The following is a 14,740-nucleotide window of genomic DNA, read 5'->3' as shown; positions in this document are numbered from 1 at the left end:
TAACATTTTACATTGTATGTGTTAAAAGGATTTTTTGTTTTACTCGAAAATTGAAAGAGAGCTATTTTCTTCCAAATTGAATGAAAAATCCAAAACTGATTTTTATTTTACGTAAAAGCAGAGGCGTACCAATTTTTTCTTCAGAAATATCCAGTAATGTGCTAGTGCGGACGCCACTGGCAAAACCAAAAATAATGTTTTTCATTGCAAATCGTGCTCTCTCGATGGTAGTTAACGTCTACAAAATTTCACTGAAATATCTTTAGCCGTTTGACAACAATTAATAAATTTGATTTTTTTAAACCAATCTTGAACACCTTGTATTTCCTTTCTGAATCTCTATCGGTCCCTGAACTTTCCGCATCGGAAACTGGATCACCCTGTAGAGTACAGTAAATAATAGTAAAAGTGTAGTAATAATCAAATTCTGAGGAAAAAATTCCTTGTAACAATATAATCTCTCATTTATGGTGCGTTATATAAACATGATATATTTTATCAACTTTGCACCCTGGATTTGGTTTATTAATCGGAAATGTAGGTACTCAAATGTAGCATCAGTGTTCATTAGTAAAATAAAGTTTTATTTCACAGTTTTACAAGTTTAACAAATTTTAGATTTACATACTTTATATGTATATATATATACAAATTTCAAAATTCCATGTTATTGAACAAAAATAGTATAATCGAAATACTAATCAAAAATTTCAAGAACCAGGTCGTTGCGGGCCCATGTCCATATTAACAATTGATCTTATAAATTCGTCAAAGATTCACCCTTTAAAGTTTGTGCAAGTACTTAATAAACACCCTGTATTTGTCATACCTGACAGTACATTTAATAGTTTTAAATGACAAAGAACACCTCATCTTGGATCTGTTCTGTGTGCAAATAAATATACAGGGTGATCCACAAATGATGACCAAAAATGAAACCTCGTATTCTTTAATGAATTTTAAGAGCTGCCTTTCCTATAAAGTTTTTATCCAGGACGCTTCGTTAAAAAGATACAGGGTGTTAAACTTCTTTCTTCTAACTACTCAGAATGTCAAAGTTGCTAAGTTTTACTCGAAAATCAGGCTTTTTTCGAAAAACATAAGAGAGTAATTTGTAGAAAATTGAAAGACGAATACGAAAACATCTTGGTTACCGTAAAGCAGAGGAGTACTATTTTATTTAGAAAAATATGTCACCGATACCCTGTATCTCCGCCACTGGAACATGTAAATTTTAGGAAGAGCCCTCAGATTTTGGACAATGTTTACATAAATACATGGGCCCAATTTCAAATTATTTCACTTACTAGTTTTTAAATTATATAAAAAAATTAAAAATATTTTTTGAAATTTAACACCCTGTATATTTTTAACGGAGCGTCCTAGATAAAAACTTTATAGGAAAGACTTCCTTAAAATTCACCACAGAATACGAGGTTTCATTTTTGGTCACAATTTGTGAATCACCCTGAGTGTATATGTCACAAATAAGCTTAAGAAACAATTTTTGAACATCTTTAAACGAATCTATTGTTAAATATTTTCACGAAATATCTTAAGTAGAAAAACAATTACAATCGCTCTGAATACAATGGATTTTCAAAGATAAAGAAATAGTCAAGTAGGTACTCTCAAGAACTAGGACACGATTGTGTTTACAAATATCTTGGAAATATCTTTAGACATACGTTAAAATAGACTTAAATATGCGGAAGGTTCCCTTCAAACAGTCACCTGACAATTTTTTGATGATACATCTTCAAATACAAACCGAAATATTTATTACTCAACATTCTCCGGAGGTACAACACCAACAATCACAAACCGAAGGGACTCAGTTACTTAAACCCGACGTTTCAAAATAAAAAAAAAATCGTACCTTATAAAAAAAGAGAACCTGCTCCACCGATCTGTCTTATATCGCACCGTACACTGGTCTAGCTCCGGCTTGTGACTTAACTGGAAATAAGTCGTCACATGATTTTCATAATTGTGTACTTACGACGTACGAAATCAGTACAGCGGTGATAAGAGGTAGTCGAGAGAACAGTGTGCCTAGCACCATTGCTAATTAGTTTTTTGAGTAGCTTTATCTGGGCGCGATCAATTAATCTCCCATATTTTTTGTGGTTTCGCGGGGGTCTCAATAAAACTTCAAGTCTCGTTCATCCCAACGAAGTGTAAGACAAATTTTCAGATAAGGAAAATCTGTTCGCGACGACAGCATCACAAAAGTTGAACGGTTAATACCAGCGGCAATTTACTATGGAAATTTTCAGCAGCAGAGGCCTCTGCACCAGCAGCCACTGATATTAACCAAATTCAAAAACTCTGAAACTACTAAACTAATGCAAAAAATTAAAGGATCAAAAGAATTTCCGCAATTTTTCCGTGATTTTTGACAGACTGTATTTAGGTGAAAAATGGTCGTATCGGGAATTAAAAACGAGCATTTTGAAGCTCTAAGATTCTAGTTTTTAGATCTTTCAGTCGAATTTTTTTACGATTCGGATTTTATCATATAATTCTGAGAATAGCACGACAAAAACTTTAAAAAATTTTTTTTTTGAGCCTACGGACTTGGAAAACATTTTTTCAGCTAAGCCATTGCATCAACCAGATAGTTTGTTTATTTAGCTTCAATTTCCTTTTTTTTAAATGTTGATATGACCATTTTTCATCGAAATATCGGAATTTTAATGGAAAAGAATCCTTCTGTCTTCAATCTTCGATATCTCGGCAACAAATGATTGTACAGAGAATTGAAGGGCAGTTTCGAAAACTGAAATATATTTCCTATAACACGCTGCCGCAACTTTGAGGAAAAAAAATGTTTTTCATCTTTTACACGAATTTAAAAAAGACAGGAAAAAAAATGTATGGTTTTTTAGAAAATTGACGAGTAAATTAGAAATATTTCCGAAATGACTAATGTTAAGCATGAATTTTACAGTTCGATATACCCAGAAGAACCCTGTGAAGTTTCATCTCGATATAGTGAACCGTTTCTTTGTTTTAAACAGTAAAACTTTTGTAAAACATGAAAGGGTTACGTTTTTTGAGCTTAAACACTTCATAATCATGATTGAAATGGAAAAAAAACATTTTTTTGAGGTTTTCTCACATTTTTAGCGCAAATAACGTTTCAATTGAAGCAAAAAAAAGTTTTGATTTTTTTTTTTTCAAGGAAAAAAGATAGTTTTGAAATAAACCGTTTTTTAAGTGATTACTGCACAAAAGTTTGTCTCAAAAAACAGCATGAATCGGGGTCGAAATCTGGTTTGGGTCATCAATTTTAATTTAATTAAAAGTTGATGAACAGAAGCATAGGACGGAAAAGCCAAATGGTGCTGGAAACAATTGGATTTTATTTTCTTCAATGTCCGGAAGGTTTTCTAATAAAAAACAAAAAAAAAATTTTCGAAATTTTTTTTTTATCAATTTAAACGTCATTTGTGGTAAAAATGCAAAAAAAAAACAAAAATATATATTTTTCCATTTTAATCATGATTATGAAGTGTTTAAGCTCAAAAAACGTTACCATTTTTCACCTAAATACAGTCTGTCGGAATTTCGGAAATTCCTTTGACCCTTTAATTTTTTGCATTAGTTTATATCAAGCTTACAAGATTTACCTACTTGTTTCTGAAAACCATGAAAGCCAAATATTTTTGTGAAACTAACATTAGCAACATGACTGTTATTTGACGTATCATTAAACAAATTTTAAGTTGAATTATGTAAAATTACCCAGACCACTTTTTCTTGCCATATAACTTTCGTTAGATTAATAATATGTAAATTATCAAATCGATTTCAGTAACGGTTTCATAGTCCAGATGCTGTCAACCTGATGTATTTATGATTTTTTTATAAATATTTTGCCGTCAAACTGATTTATCTCAAGCCAGAAGGTTAATTGGTAAGGAATAAATAATCTACGTAGTACCTCGCTGGTAGATGTTCGTAGATCGCTTTCTTTACAGTAACATTCCGCTGTGTAGAAACTCGCATAATTTTTATGCCTTTTCCTTCACAGAATCAGAATAAAAATCATATACACATAATATTATAGAAAATATTTGAATGTTTCATAAAATCATTTCTTGAACAGGATACTTTCTGTTATTGCGACAGACATAAACAAATCCAGCTTAAGGTTCGTCAACAGTATGATATTTGCTTTAGTCTGTGACAATGTATGAGCAGTAACAAGCAATCTACTGACTTTAATTTATTAGTACCTATTTTACGTTAATATAATATTTTAAGCTTCACCTACGCTGACATTTTTATAAACTAAAGCGTTTATTATCGCATTCGCATACAGTATTTTAATATTTGAGCAACCCTGGTCAACTATCAGTTTTTAGCCAATGCTATCACAACCTTGCTAGTATTTCAAGGATCTCATTAATTATGAATATATTTCACGAAATATTACCTTGTATTCAATACCAAGTGTCCTCCAGTACTCCATGAAAATAAAGAAACTACAGTACTGTCCCAAATATCACCCTATCATCTGTAAAAGTCTATAGGCAAACACTATCCGTATAATTCCCAACCCTGCCTCCAACAAATTAGATGGAACCATTAGAAAAAGAACGAAGTACGTTTTGCTTTAACTTAACACAGCTAATAAACCAAAATATTCGCAAGACGCTGACAAGCAATTTGGGCCAAAGGTCAATTTAATCAGTTAAAACGTGGGAGCGTCTGAATCATTATTCCTCCTCAGCAAGATATGACACCTGAATTAAAGTCGTAACATGTGAGCAATGTTAAAAGAACGTAAAAGAGTCGAAAGCTTTCTATTTCATATATAATTATTTATCTACTAGTATTCTATCTATTAATTACACTAATAGGTCTTGAAATGCAAAAATATATTTAATGTGTCGTAGCTGAGCAAACGTAGATCAGAAAGGAACAAATTTAAATACGAGGCATATCCACAAAGTAAGAGTATTAATTTTTTTTTAATTTATGACAAATTTACATATTCAGAAAGGTACATTGAGCACTATTTCTCGACGTAGTCACTTTGAACCTCAATGCAGTCAAGGAATTCTTCAACTGGAGTTATTCGGAATAGAGTAACTTATTTCAACACGCCACTACAACAACATATTTCTTAACTGCAGGGTAATTCAAAACATTGTTAAAAAATGTGAAAATGTGATGTCTATTATAGGTGTCAATGTTTTCTGTTTTTAGAAATTATCTAGCACAATTTATGTTAAGAATTCGAAGCAGAGGAAATAATGGAAACGTTTACCAACTCATTAAAATATTTATATTGATAACGTATAATAGCTCAAGGAAATTAGACGAAAAAAGGAGGAAACCTCGATAAAATTCCCTCCAAGCTGAATTTTTGCAGTACTTGCGGTGTCGCAAACCCAAATCCGCAAAAATCGCAACATGGCTGCCCAAGACGTTGAGGGTCAAAGTTTTTTGCAAATATCTAGCGTTCTATGCATCGGACATCCACAAGGTCATTGCGAAAGTTGTAGAGAATTTAATTATCTACAAGACTGGACCTTTTCGAGATGTTCAAGGTCAAAGTTTCAAAAACAAGGTTTTTCGCGAATATCTGGCGCTCAATGCATTGGACGTCATGGAATAGAAAAAATATTATGTATGAGATTGATCTCGCATTTTTTCCAAAACTTCTTCCTTCTCGAGATGTCAGATTGATGATCTCTCGACTAATTTGAATTATTTCAAAAACATTTTTTAGAAACTGTAAATTTATCATTCCATTTTTGCAGATAATTAAATTCTGTACAACTTTTACAATGACATCATGGACGTCCGATGCATAGGAAGCGTGATAGTCTCGTCTTTAGAACTTTGACCTTGAATATCTCGAAAAGGGCGAGGTTTTGGGAAAAAAAGCAGATCAATTTTGTAGATAACTGAATTCTCTACAAATTTTATCGCTGTCTAATGCATTGGGCGCGAGATATTCGCGAGAAATCTTGTTTTTTAAGCTTTGACCTTGAATATCTTATCTGAATTTTTGCGGAATTTAGCTTGAAGGGAATTTTGTCGAGGATCAAATGTTATTTCCCTTACTTTTGCAGTAGGTATACAAGTTTATCTTTCTAACTAATTACGACTGACATCATATCACTAAATATATCATGCAATCCCAAAATGTTGATATCTTTGATGACCTTAATAAAGGAATTATTAAATTGGTTAATAAAGAATACAGAAATAAAAATACACATCAGGTGGTGTTCTCGCCATAATAACTTTATAGTAGGTCAAAAATAAACCGTAACTATTTAGGTAAATATTTATTTTTAAAGAAATATTATTCTATTTATGAACACTTTTGTATACTCTGATACTATGATTTATTAAGTAACAGACCTTGAAAATTTTTTAGGTCTGGGATGCCTACAATCAATATATTTTTTCAAATTATGTATACAGGGTGACTTAATTGCAGCTGCTATAGTTTTTCTAACACCCTTAAACACCCTTTCCTCGAGTTTTATCAACCAGTAGCTCTCCGCAATTTTTTTTAATGTAAAATTTTACAATAAGGTGACTGTGAAAAGGTAACAGTGACTTCGATACCCTTACTTTGCCATTTTCAAGTCCTTTCAAGGCATACTAATTTGTTTAACTCAAATTCCTTTCATTTTGGAAAATTTTAGGCCTCATAAACAATTGCGAAGAGCAATAAATTAATGATAATTTTAATAAGACTGAAAAATTTCCCCTTTAACAAACCTAGAGTTGATACGAGCCACCTTATAGAGGTAACAACGAGGTAAACATATGTAACCGAGATAAGCATCATTAAAAAAATATTTACCATCGTAAATGGGATAATATTTTCGTCACATACTTTTATTCTTTAACTAATGCTACCTAAACATGTACGTTCAAGGTGTTTACTTAATACTTATTAGTTTCTTTGAACATTCTTAATTTTTAGACAAATTTAATTTAAACGATTTTCAAGGTATGTATATCTAATTCACAGAATAACTCATCGGGGTATATAAAATAGACGCAATTTTATGTACCAAGGAATATTTATTAACTACCGATAAGGTCATTTGTCCGTAGAACCACCAAACATATACCGGTTTGGAAATATGTAATTAGTGATCCACATTTCGCAGTTGCAAAATTATGTCACAATTCGTTAGCCTTACATAAGAACCTGTGAACTGCCCTTATTGTTCTCGGGCTAGGGTCTGCGGGGGCGAACCCGCTATAAGAACTCCTAGATTGCCCTGATGTTGATTTTGGTGTTTACTGCTGGTTCAAAAGCCGCTACGGACGTAACCACTCTCGGTAGGTACAATAGGCGCATAGATATGCCGATGTGCTATTTTATTATATCTAATTTAAATGGCCGTCAAGAGGCACTTGACGACGAATCCAGCAAACAACTTATTTGCTCTAATATTTGACGTGTCTCGTGTAAACATTTCGATTGTCGTATCACAATTAACAGAATGTCGCGAACACGAAATGTGTTAGCAGTAATTTATAACTGTTGTATAATTAAAAACACGAGCGCTTCGCGTATCCCATGATGCATTATTCAGATGCGACACACTTACGTCTGTCATAATGTGGATGGAGAATCCACGACCGTACATGTTACTTTTACGAGGAGCAATCGAAAATACAGGGTAACTCATAAATGGTGGCCGTAAAGCAGTGGCGTACTATTTTTTTTAGAAAAATATGCCACCGACACCCTGTATCTTCGCCACTGGAGTATGTAAATTTTAAAAAAAGCCCCCAGATTTTGGACAATGTTTACATAAATACATGTGCCCAATTTCAAATTATTTCACTCACTAGTTTTTAAATTATTTAAAAAATATTTTTTGAAGTTTAGCACCCTGTATATTTTTACCGAAGCGTCCTAGGCAAAAACTTTATAGGAACGACTCCCCTTAAAAGTCACCAAAGAATACGAGGTTTCATTTTGGGTCACCATTTATGAATCACCCTGTATAGTTGAATTGCCTACATTGAACAACATTCATCGTTATACCTGCCAATTTAAAGAAATGCTTCTAAAAAAAAACTAATTTCAGACCACCATGTGCCAGATGATACGATTAGTCAAATATTTGTTGAATTTTTGTTAGATTTCTTCAATTTATTGTGGTTCTTTTATTTAAATGATGCTAAGAATATGTTAAATCATATAGTTTTTATTAATGTTTCCTTTACTTTACCTTGAAGTTATTAAATGAAGTAAAATTAATCTTCAATAACAAATATACATGGTGGTTTTGTGCAAATCGAAAAAAAAAAAAATTTAGACCTCTTAAAAGAGAAGCAAATTATCCCTTACCGCTACTACATCAGAACCACTTAAATATTAATACTATATTCAAATCTACCATCGTTAATCGCATCTTCCGCATTGTTTTCCAGCAAATTTGGAGATCGCCTCAGACATATGGAGAGGGGATATGTAGAAAGTATGCAGAATGTAATACAACTCGCAGTTTATTCCGGATTGTTTCGCGTGTCCGTCGTAATGGCTTACTTTGCCAATTTTGAATATGCGCAAATGTGATCTTACAATTAGAAAATTTTTTGGAATTCATTTAGAACTTTTGAATTTGAATAGAAGATAAACTACAAGAAACACATNCAAATATACATGGTGATTTGGTGAAAATCAAAAATTTTTTTAGACCTCTTAAAAGAGAAGCAAATTATCCCTTACCGCTACTACATCAGAACCACTTAAATAATAATACTATATTCAAATCTACCACCGTTAATGGCGTCTTCCGCATTGTTTTCCAGCAAATTTGGAGATCACCTCAGACATATGGAGAGGCGACATGTAGAAAGTATGCAGAATGTAATACAACTCGCAGTTTATTCCGGATTGTTTCGCGTGTCCGTCGTAATGGCTTACTTTGCCAATTTTGAATATGCGGAAATGTGATCTTACAATTAGAAAATTTTTTGGAATTCATTTAGAACTTTTGAATTTGAATAGAAGATAAACTACAAGAAACACATTTTTAAATCCAATTAAATTATCATTCATAATAAATTATAAATCTTTATAATTCCAGTTACATCAGATAAATCTAGTGATGCGTCTTCAATAACGTATCACATGTCACAAAATTTGCTCTAAGCACGATTTTAAATTATCTATAATTTTTTGTTTACCGCATGAAAATCCTACCTAGCGGAATATCAACTATTACATCGATCACTGAATTGTAAAAAACATAATCACATGTCATCACAGTAATTAACATTCCTTGCAGGAAGATAGACGTAATATTAGATAGATGTTTAATGCATTCTGTGAAGCGCAAGATTATCATTGATTCATCATTAAAAAACACTTCTCTTTTATATGGTTTTAATATTTCTAGCAAAAGTAACCGGTCTGTTTAAGTACGTTACAAAAAACAAAATGCAAACTTACAGTGTTTTGTTCTATTTAATTAACAGCAATAAATAGTGTGAATCTCGGTTATCTTAAGAGATACAAGGTTGATCAAATTAGTACAAAGGTGTAGAATGAACGCTGAAAAAAAGTTTCACAAACATCAAAGCGCTCTTAAAAAAGTAGTGTTTTGTTTTAAAAATCCTATTTCAGCATGTTGCTCCTTTTTGTAAGAACTACCCAAGTAAAATAACAGTATTTTCAATAGCTCTTAATGCAAATACTACAAACAACACATTTAACACTGTTTACTAAAAATAATTGTGTTTATTTACCGACGTATTAATGTTATTCTGTTTATTTTAAGCAGAAGCTTTATTGGAAGTGTTATCCAATACGTTCCGAGTTATGTCTAGGACTTTAATCAGATGTGCCGCCTATTTCACATGAACTATAAATATATGCCACTGTTCGAGTTGCTGTCACAGGAAAAAATATGTCACTGGTGGCGCAAATCGATGATTTAGCTAAAAGTTCGCTGGATAAAAGAATATGTCAACAATGCGAATTGATGATTAAAAGGAAAATGCTGAAAAAGCTGCACAACTTGCTAATAGTTTTGGAATTTCTTAAAAATTTCTTAATTCATTTGTGCCAAAGGAAATTCAGTCAGTAATCTTACAATTAGAGGATGTTCAGGGATTGAGGAAACACCCTTATAGTTCAGGAAACCAAGGCGTGAAACTTGGAAAGTAAGTAGAAAATAGCTCAAGAAACAAAAGTTATATAGTGCCGATGAGCGCTTTTGCCCAGGGGTGGAAGCCACCCCTTCCAGGGGGTGAAAAATAAAATATTGAAAATAACCCCAGGAATCGATAAAGCAATCAATTTTAAGCAAAAAGTATCTTATGAACATTTTTCGATAAGTCAATATTTTCTGAGGTATTGATGATTGAAAATGTACATTTTTAATTTAAAAAAAGACGTTTTCACGAGTTTTTTTCGAATAACTCGGAAAATAGACATTCTATGAAAAAAAACATCACGAAAATAATGAAGCTTATAGGAAAAGAAACGGATAGTGTTTTTTTCCATTAATGTAGGTGCAATAGGTGCTGAGATATGGCTGGTTGAAGATAATTTCATGTCCGCCAGAAACTAAATTGGAAGCGTTTAACGTAGAATAACTAAAAAATTCTATTTTTCAAGAAAAATGCACAGAACATTTACTAAGTACTATAAAATGTCTTTAAAATGAACATCACTTTAAGTCATTAGCAGAAAAATTAACAGAGTTATGATCAAAATAAAACTGCTACGTCGCTTTTTCGGAAAAAAAATCAGTACAAACTGATAAATTTTTGACGACATTTAAAATTAAAGGTAATCCTTCTACAATTTACATTTTTTATGTGCTAACAATATATTATACAAGTTTAAGCGGTTTAGAATGCATATTTTTGAAAATATTACGTTTTGATTGAATAAAAAATTAATTTTCAATGCCATTAGTTTTAGAGGTCCAGTGTTTAAAAAAATTGTAACAATAATTAAATAAATAAAGCACAAAACAAGGAAAATGAAGTGAAAAAATATATATATTTCCAATTGAATGTGTTACAATGAAGGACCTTTTCCGAAATTCCTTCTACAAGTTTATAACCTCCAAAAAAAATTGTAAGTATTTGAAACATTTCCTCTAACCTTAGCAAACGCATCATCGGTTCATTTCCATTTTTTTTAACATTGGACACGAACGTGTAACAGGCTTGACCTAACTGTCGACTGAAGATTTTTATAGTATCGTAACGTGCCGCAGCTGCTCCAGATATTTACATACTAGTTCCACCAGGCTAGACACGGTTCATTGTAGAAATATGCCAACTGCATTTTATTTTTATAGTAAATTTAAAGATAGCACCGACCCGTATAAAGGAACCGCACTATTTATTTATCGCGAAATAAAAATTCGAATACATTATGCTGTCGTGCCAAAGCGAGGCTATTGGGATGTTTTACAAGGAACAACTTCAAATAGATTACTTTCGTAAAATAATACTAAAAATAACTAATAATGTATAATATGGAGATATTTGAAATAATGTGGTGAATAGAGTTTTATGAAAATAAATCTATACAGGGTATAGATTTACCTGAAAGGGATACTTCTGTTCTGTAACTTTGCAACTGTAAAATTTATAAAAAAAAATGGTTTTAATAAAAGTTGTCGGGAATTATGTGGGCCATGTAACATAACTTTGTTATTTTAAATGGAACACCCTGTATATTATTGCGTTTTCGAATTCCTTGGTTAATATTAGAAAGAATTTATTAAATGTACATGATGTTTAAAACATACCGTTTTCGAGATAATCGGTTGTTTTTGAAAAATATCACGATTTCAGTTCTCTAAATGAGGAGTTCTCTAAGTTAGCGTCTAAATCGTAAGAGTTAGAAACCTGAAGTTTTCACAGTTCGCTTTGGCATAAATTACTCTATCTTGCCATCTGTGAGCAAAACGTGTACGTTATTCAGACTCGGAAATACTGAGACCTACATTTAATAATCTTACGAGTTGAAAATGTTTTTTTTTAATGGAATGTCCCATGTTAATTGTCATAGGTGAATGCAAAATTGAATGCCCTTTCGACTGATATAAGGTTATCCATACTTATATCTAACAGTTTTCAACTCGTAATATTATTAAATGTAGGTCCCAGTATTTCCGAGTCTGAATAACGTACACATTTTGCTGGCAGATGACAGAGTAATTTATGCCAAAACGAACTGTGAAAACTGCAGGTTTCTAACTCTTACAGTTTAGACACTATCTAGCCTCATTTAGAGAGTTGAAATCGTGATTTCTTTCAAAAACAACTGATTATCTCGAAAACGGTAAGTTTTAAACACCATGTAGAGGTCTTTAAATATCTCATGAGCCGCGAAATGCGCGAAAGGCGTGGCGTATCCCCATAATTCTTCTAATAAGCACGTTGTGAAAACATTGACTCAGAACTAGACCATGTGCATCATTACAAGTAGACATGAACTAAGGCGCTAAAGTCAACTGGCGAACGTTCGTTATTTTTATTGTTTAAATTAAAATAATAAAGAATAGGGCACTTTATTATGATATTTGTAATCGGATCAAAGGCTTGTTTACGCTAGAGCTTGAGAGAGAGTGTGAGTAATAGGTGTAATGTTTTTAGGACGTAGAATAATTTAGACGACGGTCGGAATTATGTTTCTGCGCATATGAAGGTCAAAGCTCATAAGATTTTAAAACATCTCTACATTTAATAAGCTCTACCTAATATTAACCAAGGAATTCAAAAATACAATAATATACAGAGTGTTTCATTTAAAATAACAAAGTTTTGTAGCGCCCAACTTGTAAAGATACAAATATTTTCTTTACGTGGCCCACATGATTTCAGGCAACTTTTTTATAAATTTTACAGTTGCAGAGTTACAGAAGAATGGAACACCCTGTATGAACAACACTATGCAGATATAAGTATTTATTTATCTGTATGCAGCCATAAAATTACAATTTTATATTTGTGTGGGGAGTGCTGGGAGTCTAGACCATTTAAATTTAGATAAAACTAGAATAAAAATAACGACATTTCTTACAAAAAACGCAGGCAGCTAAAATTAAAACAAATATTTCCTTGGGGACGTTAAATTCCTTCACAACCGCTAAAAATATATTTTTTATACCTATGCACATATTTAACCGATTCGATTTTACGATTGTTTGTTTGTTTATTAAGAAACAACTGAATATACAACAACTAGAATGCGTATTCGTACTAGTTTTTTATACAGCATCTGCAAAGCATCACAATTATGTGATAAACAATTTTAACTTAACAATAGCCGTTGTTGATACTTTCACACTATACAAAAATCGGTACGAGTGAAAGCAGAGGTACGGAGTGAACCTATTGAGTGAAATTATGGAGTACATTTTCACTCAATATTGAGCATTTTGATAATTTAACTCATTTGTGATAATATTTGAACTAAAACTCTGCAGATGAACTCGTATTTGGTACATCGGAGTAAATGTCCTCATTATTCAGTGACCTCATCCCATTCTATGGTTGTCGTGCGTTGTCTTTGTGGTGTATGGCTTGTAGTGCTGGACAAGTGGTTATTTTAGTGAAAATTATATCTAATTACATTGGTTTGATCACAATAATTAAAAACAATATTTTGAATCTTGATTAATATTTGGTTAAATAACGACAGTTTCTGTCCCAATGTCATGCCCTATTGTGTTCAAAAAACTTTACCAACAAGCCGACTTATTTGATTTGTATGTATTGATGTGATAATATAAATGTGTCTTTCCCAAAGTGCATACAGAGTGCCATTTTTTAAAATAGACATTTCTGTACCTTGTATGAAGCCAATTATAGTCCGTACGATATTTGCTAAGGCATAATTCCAAGAAGACCCCTGCGTCACGTTCTTGGAATTAACCGCATTCGACACCCGAGGTAGAAAGACATTGGCGGAAAATTTCATGGCACGCCCCTGTCGCAGTAGTTCCGATAACATAACTTTATTGGCTTATTTTCTCGGAATCTTTTCTCGACAAATATTGTACTTCGAACCGTCTTAATTCTGGAACTTTACAGTGAAACCGTCGTTACTCCTCCCAATTTAAATTGTTTCAATTTTAAAAACTTGAGGATACCCTTTCAGGATCATTTGAAGCTGCGCCACTGCTGCTCCACACTGACCTAACTATCACACAATCAACCAGTTGATGCAACCTTCCACGTTATTTTTCACAGGCACAATTTGTGACCTACAATCCACCATTAAATAATTTACAATGGCATCAACCGAATTTGTTCACGGTCAGTAGCCAATCATTGTTATTTCAAGGGACAAGTGATCCGGTGATAGACCATTATATCGTACATCTCTACCAGTAAGGCACAACAATAATAAACGTTAGTCTTTAATGTAACTGTGTTGGGAAGCAGATCTGGACAGATGCCAAAGATGTAAGGCGTCAATAGTAGTAAGATATACGATAGCAAGCAGTCAGTAATCTGGTGGTTCAGGTAATTATATGGAACCCATTACCGAAATAAATTCGTAGGTGTTCGGAAAATACAAATATCCCACCAGAATTGCAACATCGGAACATCGGAAAATTGAACAATGACCTATTTACCTTATCTGTCATACACATTTAGGTGTAATCAGTAGAAAGGAGAATAATTGAATGTTCGTTGTTTAAAGTGCATAAATGTCACAAAATACTTGTCATTACTCAATACGATCGTCAAACGTATAACTTTT

The 14,740-nt window shown here is 32.5% G+C and overlaps 1 protein-coding gene across 3 annotated transcripts in view; it reads right to left on the bottom strand.

Moving 5' to 3' along the window:
- The window catches only part of LOC108917870 (V-type proton ATPase 116 kDa subunit a), a 43,881-nt gene that overhangs the window by 15,144 nt on the left and 13,997 nt on the right, over positions 1-14,740 (bottom strand). Inside the window, exon 1 of one of the 3 annotated variants that reach the window (XM_018724657.1) lies at positions 1,880-2,021. The exons of the other annotated variants lie outside the window; for them this stretch is intronic. The gene's annotated coding sequence lies outside the window, so the exon portion shown is untranslated. Of the gene's footprint in view, positions 1-1,879; positions 2,022-14,740 lie in introns of those variants that run through there. 3 annotated transcript variants of the gene reach the window in all.

This window comes from Anoplophora glabripennis, unplaced genomic scaffold (assembly GCF_000390285.2).
Source record: "Anoplophora glabripennis isolate ALB-LARVAE unplaced genomic scaffold, Agla_2.0 scaffold17, whole genome shotgun sequence".
NCBI lineage: Eukaryota > Metazoa > Arthropoda > Insecta > Coleoptera > Cerambycidae > Anoplophora > Anoplophora glabripennis.
Note: the sequence above shows the minus strand (reverse complement) of the source record. Positions and strands in the feature narration are given on the sequence as shown.